Source organism: Stomoxys calcitrans, chromosome 2 (genome assembly GCF_963082655.1).
Source record: "Stomoxys calcitrans chromosome 2, idStoCalc2.1, whole genome shotgun sequence".
Classification (NCBI taxonomy): Eukaryota; Metazoa; Arthropoda; class Insecta; order Diptera; family Muscidae; genus Stomoxys; species Stomoxys calcitrans.
Window position 1 is genome coordinate 227868564 of NC_081553.1, and position 13933 is coordinate 227882496.

Genomic DNA, 13933 nt, shown 5'->3' on the forward strand with positions numbered 1-13933 from the left:
ACGGTATCATTCGCTCTGCGAGTCATAAATATTTCACGTCATAATAAATTAATGCCTTTTAATCAACGCTACACAACTGTCAAATTTCCCACATTGTCGGCTTAACAAACACACAGACCATGATGGAGGGTACAGTGGTAGGGAAATTTGATGATAACAAAAATTTACTAAAACATATAAAATTAAACATGATAGAAAAATTTTTTACAATTTTTTTATTTTTTAAAGAAAACAAAAACACTATGATTACATTCTATATCGAAAATTAGCAACACATATAATTTTTATAATTTTTTTTTTGAAAAATTTATATTTTTTTAAACCTTTCCCACTGTGCACAGAATTTAAAAGCATTTTAAACCATTTCGAGAGAGAAAAAAAAACCAGAACAACAGGATTTGCTATGAATGAACATTTAATTGTATGGTAAAAAGTTTCCTATACACCGCTTTACACATTGACGTGTTCCAGGATAATTTAATTGATGTTATTTGTGGTAAATAATTGCTGATGGTAATTCATGCAACACTAGCACCACTCAAAATTACATCGGTAAGCACACAAACCCTAAATCCACTATTTTTTTTTTAACATTTAAAAGAAAAATAGGAGTATTCAGCTTAACACCTGCTTCTTCCCAGTCTAGTATAAAATTTGTTAGAAAAGACATGCAAGAGCGTGCTAAGTTCGGCCGGGCCGAACTTTGGATACCCACCACCTCGGGTATATATGTAAACTACTCTTCGTCACAATCCGATGAAAAGTGGATAACTTATGCATCCAAAATCGGCACGGACATGGAGTGGTCTTATAAATATTTGTCACTGTTGAATTTTGTAATTCAAATTTCAAAGCAAAATCGAGTAATAAATAAAACTTTTCTGAGCTTCAGACCCTTGACCGGCATATCGGTCTATATGACAGCTACATCTAAATTCAGTCCTATTTTTACCACATTTGGCTCGGATGGCAGTTAACCTTAAACTACTCACTGTTTCAAAATTTAGTGAAATTGGATAAAAAATAATGCTTTTATATGCTTCAGACCCTTTATCGGCAGATCGGTCTATATGGCAGCTATATCTAAATATAATCCGATCCAAACCATTTTTGGGGCGAATGTCGGGAGACATAGAACTACCCACTGTTTCAAATTTCAGCGAAATCGGGTAATAAATAGGGCTTTTATGGGTATTAGACCCTTTATCGGAAAATCGGTCTATATAGCAGCTATATCCAAATATGGTCCTATTTGGCCCGTTCAAGAACTTGGTCAGCGTGCTTCAAAAGTTCGTATCTGTGCCAAATTTCAGCTCAATATCAATTTAAAGAAATCGTTTGAAATTGTTGTTACTACGCCACATAAGTGCGATAAATATATATGGTAGCTATATCTTAATCTGAACCGATTTTGATTAAATCTTACAGATATGGTTAGATCAGTAACAAAACAATCCATGCCAAATTTTGTGCAGATCGGTTGAAAATTATACTTACTACGGCCATTTAAGTGGAAATCGGGTGATACATATATATGGAAGCTATATCCAAATCTGGACCGTTTTTTACCAAAATCAATAACGTTCGTCCTCGAGCCATAAAAGTGACATTTGCAAGATTTCAAGACGTTTGGACAACAAATACGACCTGTACCATGTTTACAAGAATACATGGACTCACAGACAGACATGACTAAATCGAGTTCTGAGTCGAGCAGTATACTTATCAATGGGTCTATATCTTCTCCTTCTTAGCGTTGCTAACAAATGCACAGTCATAATGACCTGTACCACAGTGATGGTCTTGATTATACTATGCTGACTGGCAGATAGTAGACGGACCTTAATGTCGGATAAGTTTTTATACCCATCACCCTAGGATGGGGGTATACTAATCTAGTCATTTCGTTTGTAGGTTAGGTTAGGTAAGAGTGGAAGTCCTTTACAGACTCATTTAGACAATTTTCAGTCCATTGTGATACCACAGTAGCGACAGATCAATGCTTCTGGCGGGAATCGAACCCTCGACCCCTGCACTGGTAATCCAAGCACGCTACCAACTCGGGTACCGGGGCGCCCATCTAGAACCCCATAAAGTATGTCTCGACATTCTGAGTCTATCTAGCCATGTCCGTCCATCCATCTGCCTGTCTGTCGAAATCACGATATCGGTCGAAGGCGTAAAGCTAGCCGCTTGGAATTTTGCACAAATACAAAATATTAATGTAGGTCGTTGGGGACTACAAATGGACAATATCGATTCTGATTTCTATATGGCTCCCATATAAATCTATCTCCCGATTTGACTTCTTTAGTCCCTGGAAGCCACAATTTTTGCCCGATTTGGCTGTTCTGTTATCACTTCTAACAACTGTACGGTTCCAATCGGTCAAGAACCTGGTATTGCTCCCATATAAACCGATCCGATTTGACTTCTTGAGCCCCTGGAAACCGCAGTTTTTATCCGATTTGGCTGAAAATTTGCAAATGATGTTCTTTTATCACTTATCACCAATAACTGTGCGAAGTACGATCCAAATCGGTCTATAACCTAATATAGCTCCCATATAAACCGATCTCCCGTTTTGACTTGTTGAGCCCCTGGATGCCCCAATTTGCATCCGATTTGACTGAAATTCTGCACGTTATGTTTCGTTATGACTTTCAGCAACTGTGCCAAGTACGGTCCAAATCTGTCAAAAACCTGATATAGGTCCCATATAAATTGATCTCCAGATTTGACTTCTTGAGCCCCTGGAAGCCCTAATTTTCATTCAATTTGGCCCAAATTTGCACGCAGTGTTATATTATGACTTCCAACAACTGTACTGAGTACCGACTGAATCAGTCTATAACCTGATATAGCTCCCATTTAAACCGATCTCCGGATTTGACTTCTTGAGCCCCTGGAAACCGCAGTTTTTATCCGATTTGGCTGATAAAAAAAATACCAAATCGGTCTATAACCTGATATAGCTCCCAAATTAACCAATTTTTGTCCGATTTGGCTAAAATTTTCCGTGTGGTGTTATTTTTTAACTTCTAACAACTGTGCCAAGTACGGTCCCAATGGGTCAAGATAATGATATAGCCGCCATATAAACCGATCTCCCGATATGAGCCTCTTGAGCCTCTGGAACCTCAATTTTCATCCGATTTGGCAGAAATTTTGCATGAAGTGTTCTTTTATCACTTTCAACAACTGTGGCAAGTACGATCCAAATCGGTCTATAACCTGATATAGCTCCCATATAAACCGATTTGACTTGAGCCCTTACAAGCCGCAATCTTTGCCCGATTTGGTTGAAATTTTGCATGTAGTGCCACAATTTTCATCCAATTTGGCTCAAATTTTGTATGTTATGTTCTGTTAGGACCTTCAGCAACTGTGCCAAGTACGGTCTGAATCGGTCTATAACCTGATATAGCTCCCATATAAACCGATCTCCCGATTTGACTTCTTGAGCTCTTACAAGCCGCAATTTTTGTCCGATTTGGCTGAAATTTTCCATGTGGTGTTATTTTTGGACTATCAACAACTGTGCTTAGTACGGTCCAAATCGGTCTATAACCTGATATAGCTCCCGTATAAACCGATCTGCCGATTTGACTTCTTGAGCCCCTGGAAGCTGCATTTTTTATTCGATTTGGCTGAAATTTTACACATAATGTTCTATTATGACTCTCTACAACTGTGCAGAGTAGGTCCAAATTGGTTTATAAGCTGAGCAGAATCCATGGTGGTGGGTTCCCAAGATACGGCCCGTCTGAACTTAGCACGCTTTTACTTGTTATGTCTACCCCACATGTCTTGGAGGCCACCGAAGCGCAGAGGTTTTCATGTCCGCCTATGACGTTGAACGCCTGGGTTCGAATCCTGGCGAGACCATCAGAGAACATTTTCAGCGGTGGTTTTCCCCCTCCTAATGCTGGCAACATTTGTGAGGTACTATGCCATGTAAAACTTCTCTCCAAAGAGGTGGCGCTCTGCGGCACGCCGTTCGGACTCGGCTATTCAAAGGAGGCCCCTTATCATTGAGCTTAAACTCAAAGCGGACTGTTCCTGTTCCATAGTGGAATGTTCATGGGCAACATTTTTGCAATTTGCAATTCGTCTACCCCACAGCATTGGCTGTTTATAAAAATAGTCACCCAATTTCTGGAAACTTTCAAAAGACCCCACTTGAAAATTAGATTAAAATTTCCTTGGTCTTATTACAACCTAAACAAACTCGTTGCTGAAGTTGTTCGTGCACGAATTGACTCTATCAATTGTGGTATCAAAAATCCAATTAAACTAATAATTTGTAGCACAACTATGGCACAATGCGAGGCAATAACATCCACAAACAAGAGTCATTATCAATTTACATACAGATAGATGTAAATTTTACGAGCGTGTTTGCAACGTTGAGTGAGTGGTCCATCGCATTTTCATCCCTGCCCCCAACCAAAGCATTTTCATGCCAAGCAATAATACAACAATAAAACGATTTTAGTATTTATGAAATTGACCCTCTGAGCTGGAATTGAAAATGTGGTTACATTTTCGTGCCCCATAATTTTGCATCTGCTGCATAGAAGGACAGGGCTGCTAGGCTGCTGGCTGGAAGTGAATGTGAGATCTCATTGTGCCACAAAATATGGGATTTTTATTTGTGCTGTTAAAACTTTAATTTGTGTTCGTTTTGTGGTTTTTGAACTACCAGCCTGCCTGACTGCCTGCCTGCCTGCTAGCCGCCAAATGCCATATCCTACTGCGGCCCTACTCATATGCAAGGAAGGATTTGGTCCATTACAGTGCACCATACTACCTTCCCTTTACCCTGGGGTGCAATTTAATACATTTCCAAATGGTATCTTTCCCACTCTCTCTCACAAAATTGTTCATATGTTGCCTACACAACTAAATGCGATGGGGATTAGTTTTCAAGCATGTTGCACAATTAATGACCATTTGCAGATGCGACCTATGAGTTGAGAATAGCAAGCCTTTTTGTACCAGATTTAAGTGGGTCATTTTAAGCCTGGCATAGTGATTTTCAATGTGAGCTCGTACAAAGAACAAACTGGAAAGGAACAACAAAATAAATTCACATATTTGGACTATGGGGACTAGGAATTAAACAAAAGCTATTAACTTCTACAAAGACCAGGTGGTACTTGAAATTAGTAATAAATGGAAAAATTTCATAACATTTAAGAAATTCATAATCATAGAATCGCTAGAGGGCTTTTGGGGCATAATGAGCAAGTAAAAACTTACTAGGTTTGTATTTTGTCTATAACCGATTAATGAACCCGGAAAGTTGATTCAGGAGATCGTTGCTTCAATGTTGTCTTCCAGCGTCAATTGATGCGGGCTTGTCTGTATACACATGAGTTTTAAAATAGCCCCCACAAAAAACACTCTAAAGGCGTTAAATCGCACGATCTAGGATACCAATTAATCGGTCCCGAACGTGAAATAAAATGTTCACCGAACTCGCCTCTCAATAAGTCCATTGTTATGGATGCTGTGTGGCATGTGGGACCGTCTTGTTGAACCACATGTCAAGCAAGTCAAGTTCTTGCATTTTGGGCAAAAAAAAGTTGGATATTATCCCACGATAGCTCTCACCATTCACAGTTGCGTTACGATTCGCATCATCTTTGATGAAGTACAGTCCAATGATGTCACCAGCCCATAAACCGCAAAACTGTGACATTTTCATTGGTAGATTTTGCAAAGCTTCTAGCTTATCTTCACTCCAAAATTGACAATTCTGTCTATTTACGTACCCAATTGAGCCAAAATTGAGCACGATCTAGGTGGCCAATTCACCGAACTCGCCTCTCAATAAGTCCATTGTTATGGGTGCTGTGTTTCATGTGGGACCGTCTTGTTGAAACCACATGTCATGCAAGTCAAGCTCTTGCATTTTGGGCAAAAAAAAAGTTGGATATCATCTCACGATAGCTCTCACCATTCACAGTTGGGTTACAATTTGCATCATCTTTGAAGAAGTACAGTCCAATGATGTCACCAAACTGTGACTTTTTCCGGATGCATTGGTAGCTTTTGCAAAGCTTCTAACTATTCTTCACCCAATTCAGCAAAAATTGAGCAGGATCTAGGTGGCCAATTGGCCGGTCCCGAAAGTGAAATTAAATGTTCACCGAACTCGCCGAACTCAATAAGTCCATTGTTACGTGTGCTGTGTGGCATGTGGCACCGTCTTGTTGAAACCACATGTCATGCAAGTCAAGCTCTTGCATTTTGGCAAAACAAAAGTTACATAACATCACATGGTAGCGCTCATAGCTCACACTAACGTTACGATTCGCATCATCTTTAAAGAAGTACGGTCCAATGATGTCACCAGCCCATAAGCCGCACCAAACTGTGATTTTTCCGGATGCATTCATAGATTTTGCAAATCTTCTGGCTGATCTTTACTCCAAAATAGACAATTCTAGTTATTTGCATTCCCATGCAGCCAAAAATTAGCTTCGTTCCTCAGTGGAACAAGCGAGCGATGAACTTTCTTAACAGAACACCCATATTGATAATAAAATTCAATAACTTGCAAGGGATGTTCGTTTGTACGACGATTCATGGTTAAATTATAGACCATATTTAAGAATCAGTTAATTATACCCTCCACCATAGGATGAAGGTATACTAATTTCGTCATTCTGTTTTTAACTACTCCAAATATTCGTCTGAGACCCCATAAAGTATATATATTCTTGATCGTCATGACATTTTAAGTCGAACTAGCCATATCCGTCCGTCTGTCCGTCCGTTTGTCTTTCGAAAGCACGCCAACTTTCGAAGGAGTAAAGCTAGCCGCTTCAAATTTTGCACAAATACTTCTTATTAGTGTAGGTCGGTTGGGATTGTAAATGGGCTATATCGGTCCACGTTTTGATATAGCTGCCATACTAACCCGTCTGGGATCTTGACTTCTTGAGCCGCTAGAGGGCACAATTCTTATCCGATTTGGCTAAAATTTTGTATGAGGTGTTTAATTATAACTGTGCTAAGAATGGTTGAAACCGGTCTATACCCTGATTTAGCTGTAATATAAACTTATCTGGGGTCTTGACTTCTTGAGCATCTAGAGTGCTCAATTCCTATCCGATTTGGCTGAAATTTTGCATGACGTGTTTTGTTACAACTTCTAACAACTGTGTTAAGAATAGTTCAAATCGGTCCATAACTCGATATAGCTGCCATATGAACCGATCTGGGGTCTTGACTTCTTGAGCCACTAATGACGCAATTATTTTCCGATTTGGCTGAAATTGTGCATGACGTGTTGTGTTATGACTTTCAACAACTGTGCTAAGTAAGAATAGTTCAAATCGGTCCATAACCTGATATAGCTGCCATATAAACCGATCTGGGGTCTTGACTTCTTGAGCCACTAGAGGGCGCAATTCTTATCCGATTTGGCTGAAATTTTGTACAACGGGTTCTCCCATGACCTTCAACATACGTGTCAAATATGGTCCGAATCGGTCTATAGCCTGATACAGCTCCCATATAAATGGATATCTCTATTTTATTTCTTGAGCCCCTAAAGGGATCAATTCTTGCTCGAATTGGCTGAAATTTTATACTTTGACGTCTACTATGGTCTTCACCATTCAGTTCAATATAAAATAATTCTCTTCTTTTATCCTTTGTTTGCCTAAAAAGAGATATCGGGGAAAAACAAACTCGACAAATGCGATCTATGGTGGAAGGTATATAAGATTCGGCCAGGACGAACTGAGCACGCTTTTACTTGTTTTTAATTCATTTTTTTTATACCCACCTCCATAGGATGGGGGTATACTAATCTAGTCATTCCGTTTGTAACACTTTGAAATACTAATCTAGGACCCCATAGAGTATATATATTTTTGATCGTCTCGACATTCTGAGCCAATATAGCCATGTCCGCCCGTCCGTCCGTCTGTCACAACCACGATAGCGGTCGAACGCGTAAAGCTAGCCGCTTGAAATCTTGCACAGATACCTAATTTCTACGTAGGTCGTTGGGGATTGCAAATGGGTCATATCTGTTCACATTTGGATATAACTCCCATATGAACCGATCTCCCAATTTGACTTTTTAAGCCGCTTAGCGGCACATAGTGTTCTGCTATGACTTTCAAAAACTGTGCCAAGTACGGTCCAAATCAGTCCATAACCAAATATAGCTTCCATATAAACCGATCTCCCGATTTGACTTCTTGAGCCCTTACAAGCCACAATTTTTGTCCGAGTTGGCAGAAATTTTGTATGTGGTGTTCTGTTATGACTTCCAACAACTGTGCCGAGTACGATTTAAAATCGGTCTATAACGTGATGTAGCTCCCATATAAACCGATTTCCCGGTTTGACTTCTTGAGTCCCTACAAGCCGCAATTTTTGTTCGATTTGGCTGAAATTTTGCATGCGATTATTTTTTTTGACTTCCAACAACTGTGCGTATTACGGTGTAAATCGGTCTATAACCTGATATAGCTCCCATATAAACCGATCTCCCGATTTGACTTCTTGAGTCTCTACAAGCCGCAATTTTTGTCCGATTTGGCTGATATTTTGTACGTAGTGTTTTGTTATGACTTCCAACAACTGTGTCTAATGCATGGTGATGGGTTCCCAAAATTCCGCCTGGACGAACTTAGCACGCTTTTACTTTTTTTATTTTTTTACCATCTGGTCACCCCATTGCCCAAGTAAACACTTCTAACCCACCGCCGTCCACTTGAAATACAATTGTCTTCAGAGAGGGAGAGAGAGAGAGATTAAAATCATATCTGGGAATCCAAACAAACGCCTGCACTACATTCCGCTTGGATGTATGACAGCCAACCAGAGTTGGTATATATTTCAGTTATTCTTTTTTTCCACGCTTCGTTCTGTGTTTCTGACAGCCAAGGGCCTCGACAAGCTGTAGTGTGAAAATGTGAATGTGTTGTAAATTATCATCAGAAAAATGTATCAAATTACAAAAATCATAATTTCAGCTACTGGTTTTTGAATGTCGACACACCGAAACACATCGAGTCACCATCACACCAACGGTGTTGATGGAGCTGCTCGAATTTCTTGTGGTTGCAGGGAATATACCGACAATGCCTACAACGCGTTAGGGTTTTTGGTTGCGACAACTCTCATGTTCAGGGGCAATGCACAGTGTATGACATTAAAATATGGCAAAGAAAATCAGTTTGGGTGCATTGAAAGTTTTTGAGAAACTTATCAAGAAATTGGCAGTGTTAATGTTTGCTAGGCAAAACTCTGGCTTACACATACCCACTATTGTCTAGTTCACTGCCAAATTTGCCATTAGTATTTAATACCCATAAATTTGCTCCCTTAAAGTGAAGGGTATTTAACCGAAAAACCACTGTTCCATAAATAATTGCAATTCCAGGCACACTTGCGAACTGCTGCTTCTCCCTCTGCCTGTTCTGCAGCCAAAAAACTCATTTGAAGTTCTTTGTCACCATTTCAGCGATAGCAGGGAGGTACCTTCAACTAATTTCCCACTGACAATAGCTGTAATTAGAAAAAAGCAAACGTATTTTGTTTCTAATTGTAAAGATACCCATTCCACGATAGAGAATCATAAAATACAGGCAAGACAAGCCGTTGCGAGCACGAATGTGGCAACAAGGCCCTATTTTATGACTTTGCCAACATATTTTCCCCCTAAGGGTAAGTGCGGCCATTATTCGTAACACCCCCAAGTGAGGCGAAAAACTTCGTTGTGTGGTACGGAGAAGAAGGAGAAGGTGGGGTAGGGGTTGGGGACTTTGTAGCATAGTCATGTTCCTCTAGCCGTATTAAACTTAACGTAAATTCAATCACATCACAAAGTACTGCAACAGACTAAGAGTAACAATTCCGTAAAGAGTTTTTGGGAACAAAATGTAAGTCTGTGCGTCCGACCATCCGTCTGTTTTCTTTTTATATGCTTGGAGCCGGCGAGTGTATCTTGCGAAGGGATCAGCATGATTACGGCTGGGACATCAGCATGCCATAAGAGTCTCCTTGGACTTAATTACATGGATTATATTTTATATGGGGGTTTTAAAGTCGTTTTTATTTTCATTTCATTTTCATCATTTAATAGCCATCGGGTGTTGTTGGCAGAGAGTTTTACGAGCGACAGACCAACCTTCTGCCGTACCAAGACTGGCGATTGCCAAGGGGGAGCCATAATGTGCGTGTGAGTTTTCAATGAACATTCAGCATTTGGTTGGCTCGTCCATTGTACGGATAATTGGGTGTGGGTAGGTAGGAATGTTGGGAGTCATTGTAAAATGAAAACTGGTGCCGCTCAATGTAAGTACACGGTGGAAAAGAAATGTTGCAATTTTTATTATAAAATAAAACAAGTAAAAATAAAATAAAATGAAATGAAACTAAATGAAATGGAATGGAATGGAATGAAATGAAATGAAATGGAATGAAATGGAATGAAATGGAATGAAATGGAATGAAATGGAATGAAATGGAATGAAATGGAATGAAATGAAATGGAATGAAATGGAATGAAATGGAATAAAATGGAATGAAATGGAATGAAATGGAATGAAATGGAATGAAATGGAATGAAATGAAATGAAATGAAATGAAATGAAATGAAATGAAATGAAATGAAATGAAATGAAATGAAATGAAATGAAATGAAATGAAATGAAATGAAATGAAATGAAATGATATGATATGATATGATATGATATGATATGATATGATATGATATGATATGATATGATATGATATGATATGATATGATATGATATGATATGATATGATATGATATGATATGATATGATATGATATGATATGATATGATATGATATGATATGATATGATATGATATGATATGATATGATATGATATGATATGATATGATATGATATGATATGATATGATATGATATGATATGATATGATATGATATGATATGATATGATATGATATGATATGATATGATATGATATGATATGATATGATATGATATGATATGATATGATATGATATGATATGATATGATATGATATGATATGATATGATATGATATGATATGATATGATATGATATGATATGATATGATATGATATGATATGATATGATATGATATGATATGATATGATATGATATGATATGATATGATATGATATGATATGAAATGCTATGAAATGAAATGATATGAAATCAAATGATATAAAATGAAATGAAATGAAATGGAATGGAATGGAATGAAATTAAATTTAATTAAAGTAAATGAAATGATATGAAATGAAATGAAATGAAGTGAAATGAAATGAAATGACATGTAAATTTATCCACACTTTTGTTAAATTAATTTATCAGTTCTGCATACCCCACGACTAGTGAGTACGGTGTAGAGTACGCTATTTGTTGTGCACTGGAACATTCTTTGAATGTCACTGCGAGTGCCTTTTCAGCTTAGACTCTTTTATGTTTGCCCTTTATACCCACCACCGAAGGATGGGGATATATTCATTTTGTCATTCCGTTGGCAACACATCGAAATATCCATTTCCGACCCTACAAAGTATATATATTCTTGATCAGCGTAAAAATCTAAGACAATCTAGACATGTCCGTCCGTCTGTCTGTTTAAATCATGCTATAGCCCTAAAAAATGGAGATATTGAGCTGAAACTTTGCCCAGATTCTTTTTTTTTTTTTGTCCATAAGCAGGTTAAGTTCGAAGATGAGCTATATCGGACTATGTCTTGATACAGCATCCACATAGACCGATCCGCCGATTTAGGGCCTTAGACCCATAAAAGCCACATTTATTATCTGATTTTGTTGAAATTTGGGACAGTGAGTTGTGTTAGGCCCTTCGACATCATTCGTCAATTTGGCTCAGATCGGTCCAGATTTGGATATAGCTGTCATATAGACAGATCCTCCGATTTGGGGTCTTAGGTCCATAAAAGCCACATGTATTATCCGCTTTTAATGAAATTTGGGACATTGATATAAGTTAGGCCTCTCGACATCCTTCGTCAATTTGGCCCTGATCGGTTCAGATTTAGATATAGCTGCCATATAGACCGATCCTCCGATTTTGGGTCTTAGGCCCATAAAAGACTCATTTATCATCCGATGTTGCTGAAATTTGGGACAGTGAGTTATGTTAGGCCCTTCGTCATCATTTGTCAATTTTGCCCAGATCGGTCCAGATTTCGATATAGCTCCCATATAAACCGATATACCGATTTGACTTCTTTAGCCCTTACAAGCCCCAATTTTGGTCCGATTTGGCTGAAATTTTGCACGTGGTGAGCTGTTACGACTTTCAACAACTGTGCCAAATACGGTCCAAATCGGTTGGTTGGAGTTTTGCAAATAGTGTTCTGTTATGACTTCCAACAACTACGCCAAGTACGGTCCAATTCAGTCTATACCTTCATATAGCTCCCGTATAAACCGATCTCCCAATTTGACTTCTTGAGCCCGAGGGAGCCGCAATATCTGTACCATTTGGCTGACATTTTGCAGATAGTATTCTGTTACGAGTTCCAACAACTGTGCCAAGTATGGTCCAAATCGGTCTATAACCTTGTATAGCTCCCATATAAACCGGTTTCTCGATTATCCTTTATCGGTTCCTAGGGGCTTTAATTTTTGCTTGCATGTAGAATAATTTCATGCACTTCAATTAAATTTATTTTGTATAAATTTTTACCAGAATTCATGGTGGTGGGTTCCTAAGATTCGGCCCGGCCGAACTTGTACGCTTTTATTCGTTAAAGACTGTAGAGTGATTTCAACAGACAGACGGATTAACGAACATGTCTAGATCGTCTAAGATTTTTAAGACGACCAAGAATGTATAAACCATAAAGGGTCGGAAATGGATATTTCGATGTGTTGCAAAGGGGATAACAACATCGGCGGTGGATATAAAAATGTGGTCGTTTGAATTGGTTACACTTCGTATCAGCTAACCTGTAATGATGACCATTCTGTGGTCCCCATGGTCAACAGCATCTGCCTCACACCGCTATGGCCCGGCAACCAAACGATGCGGATCATGTCATCCTCAGAGGAGGCGATTTCCTTTCACTGCGAGATGGTCCTGCTTGTTATAACCCTGGTGCCCAGTTTACTGTCCTCAATGATGTTCACACTTGAAGTCCTAGCGTAAACACTATACCTACAAACGCATTTCCGAAACCCTGCCTGCAGGACCATTTTATAGCCAGTCGGTTGGAAACCTATATCAGTCTCTGGGTTCTCAATGAAAACCCTTAGGCCCACCCTGTCCTCTAGATTTGATCCATACGTGTAGCGTGAAATACCTGATGGCAATACCAGGGTTCTGTAAAACCCAGATTTCGCCTCAAATTTCTTCTAAGTTATGAGGACCCGGCTTACTAGGGCACTGGAAACAATTCTAGATATCCGACCCCTGGATATACAAATGATGTATGAGGCAAGAAGACTTTAAAATCTCAAAATATTTCTCTGAGTGCATACCATGCCGGCATACAAGGTAACCACAATGTTTCCGTACATGTATCCGTCCTACCCTCCATGAAGCGGACGGATGGATTTATTTATAAAATGTGCTGTGTAATTATTTTGGGTTGTATTTTTATGTTGTTGCCCTCCTTGTACATCATGTTGTTGAAGGTGGCAATGTTTGTGCTGCTGTTATTGCTGCCTTCTTCACTGTAATTCTTTCGGACATGGCCCAATGACGTTCTTTTTAATTCACTTTGGCTGTGTTATGTGGCTGACTATGATGGCGTTTGGGTTTTTTTGTTCTTTTTGTGTTCTGCAGTTCTACCGGACACCTAGAATTTGGTGGTGGTGTGATGGATATTCTTTAACAGGAGGGGAAAACTGGCAACTGGCATTTGCCGTGAAAACACCTGTCATTGTTGTAATTAGTCAAAGTG